A 9,664-nucleotide genomic window follows, 5' to 3' on the forward strand; every position below is an offset into this window, starting at 1 on the left:
GGAATTAAAGGGCAATGTAATAAAAGAGATCATCAAAGAGGCCAAACACAGATTAAGAGTTCAAGGGTAACTTAAGCCAATACAAGTAATCATTCAATGGACCCTCATGGATGTAAGCAAACAAATAAAGGGCACCTGAAACAAGGGACCGTTTAAGATGCAATAATCGGTTAATACATACGTTCAGCTATACTTCACACAGAAAAGCAATTAAAGTGTAAATGAACGCCACATAAACCATCATTAAAAAGGCACAGATGAGTGAAAAAAAACCTCTCCCAAAGTCTACTGAAGGACATATATGTTCATTCAAGAAGCAAGTGTTCATTCAAGAAGCAATAATCAGTGCAAAAAATAACCAAACCTCAATTGCAATACATATGTGCAGATAAACATCACACAGATACGGAATTAAAAGGCAACATAATAGCAGCGGTCAATGAAGACGACTTTAGGTCCACAATAGCGAATGTGCAATGAATGAAAAACAGCACTTACCTTTTGCTGTCTTCGCCGCGCTTCCGCAGGGGGGCTCAAGGCTGAGAAATGCAAGTAATCCAGACAGCCGAACCACTCCCACTGCGTACTCACGTCGGCCAGTGCCTGTTCAATAGGGGTTTTTTTTTTAAAAAAAAGGAGCTTCAAGCCCATCCGGAATTAAAGGATGACTTAAACCAATGCAGGTACGTATTCAAGAAACAATCATCAGTGCAAACAAAAACATCTATCGCGACACATATGTGCACAGGTACTTCACACAGATAAGGAATTAAAGGGCAATGTAATAAAAGAGATCATCAAAGAGGCCAAACACAGATTAAGAGTTCAAGGGTAACTTAAGCCAATACAAGTAATCATTCAATGGACCCTCATGGATGTAAGCAAACAAATAAAGGGCACCTGAAACAAGGGACTGTTTAAGATGCAATAATCGGTTAATACATACGTTCAGATATACTTCACACAGAAAAGCAATTAAAGGGTAAATGAACGCCACATAAACCATCATTAAAAAGGCACAGATGAGTGAAAAAAAAACTCTCCCAAAGTCTACTGAAGGACATATATGTTCATATGTTCATACACGTCAATCAGATAAGGGCTGAAAGGGTAACTTAAACCAAAGCAAGTGTTCATAAAGAAGCAATAATCAGTGCAAAAAATAACCAAACCTCTATTGCAATACATATGTGCAGATAAACATCACACAGATACGGAATTAAATGGCAACATAATAGCAGCGGTCAATGAAGACGACTTTAGGTCCACAATAGCGAATGTGCAATGAATGAAAAAAGCACTTACCTTTTGCTGTCTTCGCCGCGCTTCCGCAGGGGGGCTCAAGGCTGAGAAATGCAAGTAATCCAGACAGCCGAACCACTCCCACTGCGTACTCACGTTGGCCAGTGCCTGTTCAGTAGGTATTTTTTTTTAAAAAAAAAGGAGCTTCAATCCCATCCGGAATTAAAGGATGACTTAAACCAATGCAGGGGGGCATTCAAGATGCACTCATCAGTGCAAACAAAAAACAAAAGTCTATCGCAACACATACATGTGCAGGCACGTCACACAGATAAGGAATTAAAGGGCAACTTAATAAAAGCAATCGTTGAATAGGCCTTCATTGGTGCAAACAAACACCACACAGATTATGAAGTAAAGGGTAATCTAAGGCAAAACAATCAATCCTTTAATTTGCCATCCTCAGCGCAAGATAACGAATAAAGGCTAGCCGGGAACCGATACAAGGGACCGTGTTTAAGATGCAATCATCAGTGCAAACAAAATAGAAAAGTCTATTGCAATACAGGTATAGCATCCGTTATCCGGAAACCCGTTATCTAGAAAGCACCGAATTATGGAAAGGCCGTCTCCCACAGACTCCTTTTTATCCACATAATCCAAGTTTTTAAAAAGGATTTCCTTTTTCTCCGTAGAAATACAACATTGCCTTGTACTTGACCCAAACTAAGATAAATTGAATCCTTATTGGAGGCAAAGCAAGCAAATTGGGTTTATTTAATAACGACATGATTTTCTAGTAGACTTATGGTATGAAGATCCAAGTTACGCAAAGACCCGATATCCCGAAAACCCCAGCTCCCGAGCATTCTGGATAACAGGTCCCATACCTGTACATACGGGAAGCTAAACTTCACAAAGAAAATAAATTAAAGGGTAAATAAACGCCATGGAAGCCATCATGGAAAAGGCCTAGAGCAGTGCAAACAAAACCCCAAAGTCTACCACAGTACATACATGAAGACGACTTTAGGTCCACAATAGCGAATGTGCAATGAATGAAAAAAGCACTTACCTTTTGCTGTCTTCGCCGCGCTTCCGCAGGGGGGCTCAAGGCTGAGAAATGCAAGTAATCCAGACAGCCGAACCACTCCCACTGCGTACTCACGTCGGCCAGTGCCTGTTCAGTAGGGGTTTTTTTTTAAAAAAAAGGAGCTTCAAGCCCATCCGGAATTAAAGGATGACTTAAACCAATGCAGGTACGTATTCAACGAACGAATCAGTGCAAACAAAAACATCTATCGCGACACATATGTGCACAGGTACTTCACACAGATAAGGAATTAAAGGGCAACGTAATAAAAGAGATCATCAAAGAGGCCAAACACAGATTAAGAGTTCAAGGGTAACTTAAGCCAATACAAGTAATCATTCAATGGACCCTCATGGATGTAAGCAAACAAATAAAGGGCACCTGAAACAAGGGACCGTTTAAGATGCAATAATCGGTTAATACATACGTTCAAATATACTTCACACAGAAATTCAATTAAAGGGTAAATGAACGCCACATAAACCATCATTAAAAAGGCACAGATGAGTGAAAAAAAAACTCTCCCAAAGTCTACTGAAGGACCTATATGTTCATGCATGTCAATCAGATATGGAATGAAAGGCGGTGCAAAGAATAACTGAAAGTCTATGCAATTACATACAGGAACCTACTTAAACCAATGCGAGTGATCTTTCAAGAGTCTGTCAACAGTGAAATCAGAATCCGAAAGTCTATTGAAATACAGATGTGGATACAACAACTGAAAGAGATAAGGAGTAAAGGGTAACTTCAAACAAAAACCAAACTTTGCTGAAATACATACGTGCAGATACACTACCCACAGAGAATCAGTTCATCAGCGACAAAAAAACACTTGGCAGACTACAGCCCAATATGCTGAGTGGCCTGGTGGTCAACTACCGACCAGGCCTACCCGGGCCCACCCAATCCTCAGGTCTCACAACAGCATTCCCAAGACTAAGCATTTTCCTTTTACAATACCTTTGGAACATTAGAGAGGGTTCCACGTTCTATTCCGACTCTGTTTGACACGATGCCATCCCCTTCTGGGAGCTGCAGGGTAAGGGCAAACTCTGGAGATCTATCCGGACTTCATAACGGACTTTCCAACTGTCACTTGCAGCGTCACATGACTCTGCAGGATGACATCATGTAACATGCCCTGTTACATTTCGCTGCAGTCAGGACAACTTGCATGACTGCTAAAGAATAAAAGGGCAACTTAAACCAATACGAGCAATCATATACATACACACGTAGACAAACTTCAAATGGTTAAGGAATTAAAGGGTAACTTAAACCGATTGAAGTGATTACTGAAGAGGCTATCATCAGTGTAAACAAACACCATAAGTCTATTGCAATACATACGTGCAAATACGCTTCACACAGATAAGGAACTAAAGGGCAACTTGAACAATACCAACGCTCAATGAAGAGGCCATAATCAGCGCAAATACATGTTGAAAGCAGGCCCAGACCCGCTCCCTACTTTAAGCACTGTCCTGGACTCAGGGGGTGGTGTGTGGGCCCTGGGCCCCCAGTCAGACGCTGCTCAAAGGCTATTGAAATACTTAAGTGCAGATGCACTTCACACAGATAAGGAATTGAAGGGTAACTCAAACCTAGTCATCATTGAATGGACAGTCATCAGCGCTAGCAAATGAATAAAGGATAACCAAAACCAATACAAGAGACCGTTCAAGATGCAAAAAAGTCCCCACTGGAGGACATCTTGCAAACCCCACCAAAAACAAAATACCACATGTAAGCCAAGAATGGAATACAGTACCAATATAAACAGACAATCTTTCTACACGAAAGGCAAAACTTACACATACCACTCACCTGTGCTTAAATCATCCACTACAATAGATATTTTCCTAGTAAAGCCTCAATCGTTCCACTTAATATTAAATGCCTGCATTACCCCCGCAACATGGACTGATAAGCCCCTGATTGCAATGACCATTCGAGAGGAATACCGAGTAGGTCTAGGCCACCCTGGCACTTAAACAATGCCTTACTCCAAAACGAACAGACCAAACAAAAATTGTCCCACCAGCTTAAAAGCTTCTTCCAAACTAATGAAGTAGAGTCCACAGTTCATCAAAATCGTTGGTGTACCCACAAGGCTGTCATGAGTGGCCAAATTAGCAAGAAACAAACAAACACAGGCTTTACAGAAACGAACATTAACAAAGCAAGAATATAGAACCAACCCTACATCAACCTTAGCAAGTCAAATAAAGCTTATAAAAGCAAAAAAAGTACTTTAATGTGGGAAACTACCTTATCTTTATCAAGTGAAAATACACATAGAGGAACCTATTTCTTGTAATGTTTAAAACAAAATTTGCCAAAAATGACGTAAAAAGCTGTGTAAAATAAATGAAGAATTTATCAAGGTGTGTTTTATACAATGCGAATGCCAGATTTGTTGCTATTTGACCCTGCTTCAGAACTTTATACATTATTGCAGAAGATGCTCTAAGAAAAAAGAAAAACAAAATGACTCTTTTTTTTAACACAGCAATGTCTGACAAGGTGTGAGAGATGTTGTTGCGATTTTTTTTACAATGCATTATAAATCTGAGCCAGAATGCATATCTAATAAACACCCAATGGCAGGAATGATGTCATTGATGTCATTTAAACATTGTTTAAAAAAGTTCCCACTACTGCAAACAGGACAGTGAGAGATAAATCAGAAACATTCATAGAATGGAAAAAAACTATAAGAGAAACTTATAATGAAAGGTGAGTGTCTGCTACACTATAATAAAATGAATAATAATAATAATAATAATAATAATAATAATAACAACACTATAATGTATAGAACTAGCAATTGCACAGCATGTGTTATCAAATTTCTCAGTGACTTACCAGTAGTTAAATTGTAACAGCTGAGTGTTCCAGGTTGCAAAAAAATACAGCCAAAGTTGCAGAGTGTAAATAAAGAGTTGAGTTAGAAATATTGTTTCTGCCCCCTAGTGGGCGTTTTGTGCAAATTGCTGCAGACCACTGAGAATGGTTGCTGCCCCCTAGTGGCCACACTGGTGAATACATGGTTCAGATATAGTAGCATTTTTTCGGTTAGGAAGCAATTAGCAAATATATGCAAATAGCAAATATATGTCTACCCCCCAAAACCATATATTTTCAGAAAGTACACATTCTACTGAACCTAAAACGGATACCCATGCCTTTCTGCTCCAAACTACTGAGTCACAAGGCTTTCCCAAAAATGGCGGTTATGGTAAATGACCTGAAAATTGCCTCAAAGCTTTACATTTCTAGCATCATATCGCCCATGTATCATTACGTACCAATAAAAAACACCCTAAACATAATTGCTAGGGGTTTCTAAAACAGCAGCGTGGGACCTGGGGTATGTACACCCAGGTCATTGTGCTTAAAGGGTGAGCACGTTTATGGTCATGCGGAGGCTATCAGTAATTTATATGTATAATGACATGAAATTTTCACAGTGAGACTGAGATACTCCCTAAAAAAGATCATTTAGAATTAAATGCCTCGTAAAAAATATTGGAGGTTGGAAGGGAGCTTATTTTGTTTTGTAAAATCTTGTGCTCTGATAAACTTCAGTAACTCTTTACTGCTGCACTGCAAGTTGGAGTGATATTACCCCCCTCCTTTCTCCCCCCAGCACCCCATCAGCAGAACATTGGGAAGGAAACCAGATAACAGCTTCCTGGTAGATATAAGAAGAGCACTTCATTGTAAAATCCCATGTCCCACTGCGACTCCTTCAGTTTCATTGAGAAGGAGAAACAATAGCCTGCCTGAAAGTAGTTTCACCCTGAAATGCTGGCTCCGGCAAAATGACCTGAGATGGCTGCCTACACACCAATATTACAACTAAAAAAATACACTTGTTGGGTTAGGAACTACATTTTACATGGTTGAGTAAATTATTCACAGTGTAATTTAGAAATAAATACGACACCATAAAAATCCCAGAATCCCTTTAGCATTATTCCATTAGCATAAACTTGTAAATCCTTCCCTGTTTTAAAGGCTGGATGTCAGAAATATGCAATATTTGGCTACAATTTGTACACGAAACACAGAAAGAAATCACCAGCGCTCAGACTAACCCACGCTGTGGCGTTGACCAGCTGCATGTGCCAGTGCTCGGTCTAACCCACATTCTGGAATTGACCAGCTGCTATAAACGATAAAAAGCCAATGTTTGTACACAAAGAGAAAGAGAAAAATTGCCAGCGCACGGTTTGCCTTTGATTATTACAAAAACTGAGGTGTTGGTACCACACTTTGACCAAAATATGTAAGCTCACGTGCCACGTCAAGGCCCCTCATTGTACGTGAGTCAAGATGCAGGCGACTCAGGGAAACTCTACACAAATCATATTCAAAAAGCACCAAATGCAGACAAGCTCAAACGTCTACAATCAGTTTGGGTCGTGTGTTATGGAAAAGACAAAGCAGAACAGAATTATGGCCGTCTCCCATAGACTCCATTTGATCTTAAATCAATATGAGCGATCATTCAAGAGGCCGTGATCAGTAAAAACAAGAGGAGAAAATCTCTCTAAATTTATATGTGTAGACAGACTTCAAACAGTTAAGGAATTAAAGGGTAACAAACCAGTTCCAGTGATCATTGAAGAGGCTATCATCAGTGCAAACAAACACCAAAAGTCTATTGCAATACATACATGCAGATAAACGTCCCGCAGATAAGGAATTAAAGGGCCACTTATCTATCATTGAATAGACCATCATCGGTGCCAACAAATACCACACAGATAAGGAATTAAAGGGTAACTTAAGCCAATACAAGTAATTATTGACCATCAGCAGTGCAAACACATAAATAAAAGGTAACCAAAACTAGCAGTTAGGCAGGTTTTATACATAGAGACTTAAAAGGTTGAACTTGATGGACTTTTGATGGATTTTTCAACCTAACTTACTATAACTATGTAACTATGAGACAAGGGACCGCTCAAGATGCAATAATCAGTGCAAACAAAAACCAAAAGTCCATTGCAATACATACATCCAGATATACTTGACACAGAAAAGCAATTAAAAGGTAAGTGAACGCCAGCGAAGCCATCATTCAAAAGGCCTAGAGCAGTGCAAACAAAAACAGTCTACCAAAGTACATATATGTTCATACACCTCAATCAGATAAGGGATGAAAGGGTAACTTAACCCAATGCAATTGTTCATTCAAGAAGCAATAATCAGTGCAAAAAATAACCAAACCTCTATTGCAATACATATGTGCAGATAAACATCACACAGATACGGAATTAAAAGGCAACATAATAGCAGCGGTCAATGAAGACGACTTTAGGTCCACAATAGCGAATGTGCAATGAATGAAAAAAGCACTTACCTTTTGCTGTCTTCGCCGCGCTTCCGCAGGGGGGCTCAAGGCTGAGAAATGCAAGTAATCCAGACAGCCGAACCACTCCCACTGCGTACTCACGTCGGCCAGTGCCTGTTCAGTAGGTATTTCTTTTTTAAAAAAAAGGAGCTTCAATCCCATCCGGAATTAAAGGATGACTTAAACCAATGCAGGGGGGCATTCAAGATGCACTCATCAGTGCAAACAAAAAACAAAAGTCTATCGCAACACATACATGTGCAGGCACGTCACACAGATAAGGAATTAAAGGGCAACTCAATAAAAGCAATCGTTGAATAGGCCTTCATTGGTGCAAACAAACACCACACAGATTATGAAGTAAAGGGTAATCTAAGGCAAAACAATCAATCCTTTAATTTGCCATCCTCAGCGCAAGCTAACGAATAAAGGCTAGCCCGGAACCGATACAAGGGACCGTGTTTAAGATGCAATCATCAGTGCAAACAAAATACAAAAGTCTATTGCAATACAGGTATAGCATCCGTTATCCGGAAACCCGTTATCCAGAAAGCACCGAATTATGGAAAGGCCGTCTCCCACAGACTCCTTTTTATCCACATAATCCAAGTTTTTAAAAAGGATTTCCTTTTTCTCCGTAGAAATACAACATTGCCTTGTACTTGACCCAAACTAAGATAAAATGAATCCTTATTGGAGGCAAAGCAAGCAAATTGGGTTTATTTAATAACGACATGATTTTCTAGTAGACTTATGGTATGAAGATCCAAGTTACGCAAAGACCCGATATCCCGAAAACCCCAGCTCCCGAGCATTCTGGATAACAGGTCCCATACCTGTACATACGGGAAGCTACACTTCACAAAGAAAATAAATTAAAGGGTAAATAAACGCCATGGAAGCCATCATGGAAAAGGCCTAGAGCAGTGCAAACAAAACCCCAAAGTCTACCACAGTACATACATGAAGACGACTTTAGGTCCACAATAGCGAATGTGCAATGAATGAAAAACAGCACTTACCTTTTGCTGTCTTCGCCGCGCTTCCGCAGGGGGGCTCAAGGCTGAGAAATGCAAGTAATCCAGACAGCCGAACCACTCCCACTGCGTACTCACGTCGGCCAGTGCCTGTTCAGTAGGGGTTTTTTTTTTAAAAAAAGGAGCTTCAAGCCCATCCGGAATTAAAGGATGACTTAAACCAATGCAGGTACGTATTCAACGAACGAATCAGTGCAAACAAAAACATCTATCGCGACACATATGTGCACAGGTACTTCACACAGATAAGGAATTAAAGGGCAATGTAATAAAAGAGATCATCAAAGAGGCCAAACACAGATTAAGAGTTCAAGGGTAACTTAAGCCAATACAAGTAATCATTCAATGGACCCTCATGGATGTAAGCAAACAAATAAAGGGCACCTGAAACAAGGGACCGTTTAAGATGCAATAATCGGTTAATACATACGTTCAAATATACTTCACACAGAAAAGCAATTAAAGGGTAAATGAACGCCACATAAACCATCATTAAAAAGGCACAGATGAGTGAAAAAAAAACTCTCCCAAAGTCTACTGAAGGACATATATGTTCATATGTTCATACACGTCAATCAGATAAGGGCTGAAAGGGTAACTTAAACCAAAGCAAGTGTTCATTCAAGAAGCAATAATCAGTGCAAAAAATAACCAAACCTCTATTGCAATACATATGTGCAGATAAACATCACACAGATACGGAATTAAAAGGCAACATAATAGCAGCGGTCAATGAAGACGACTTTAGGTCCACAATAGCGAATGTGCAATGAATGAAAAAAGCACTTACCTTTTGCTGTCTTCGCCGCGCTTCCGCAGGGGGGCTCAAGGCTGAGAAATGCAAGTAATCCAGACAGCCGAACCACTCCCACTGCGTACTCACGTCGGCCAGTGCCTGTTCAGTAGGGGTTTTTTTTTTTTAAA

The 9,664-nt window shown here is 39.9% G+C and overlaps 1 long non-coding RNA gene across 1 annotated transcript; it reads right to left on the minus strand.

Moving 5' to 3' along the window:
• Positions 1-2,448: 2,448 nt before the first annotated feature.
• On the minus strand, positions 2,449-9,337 carry LOC121396410. The gene is made up of 2 exons (XR_005963027.1): positions 9,287-9,337; positions 2,449-2,878 (listed from the first exon to the last, which is right to left on the minus strand). It is a non-coding gene; the product is annotated as an uncharacterized LOC121396410 (long non-coding RNA).
• Positions 9,338-9,664: the final 327 nt, after the last annotated feature.

This window comes from Xenopus laevis, chromosome 7S (genome assembly GCF_017654675.1).
Source record: "Xenopus laevis strain J_2021 chromosome 7S, Xenopus_laevis_v10.1, whole genome shotgun sequence".
NCBI lineage: Eukaryota > Metazoa > Chordata > Amphibia > Anura > Pipidae > Xenopus > Xenopus laevis.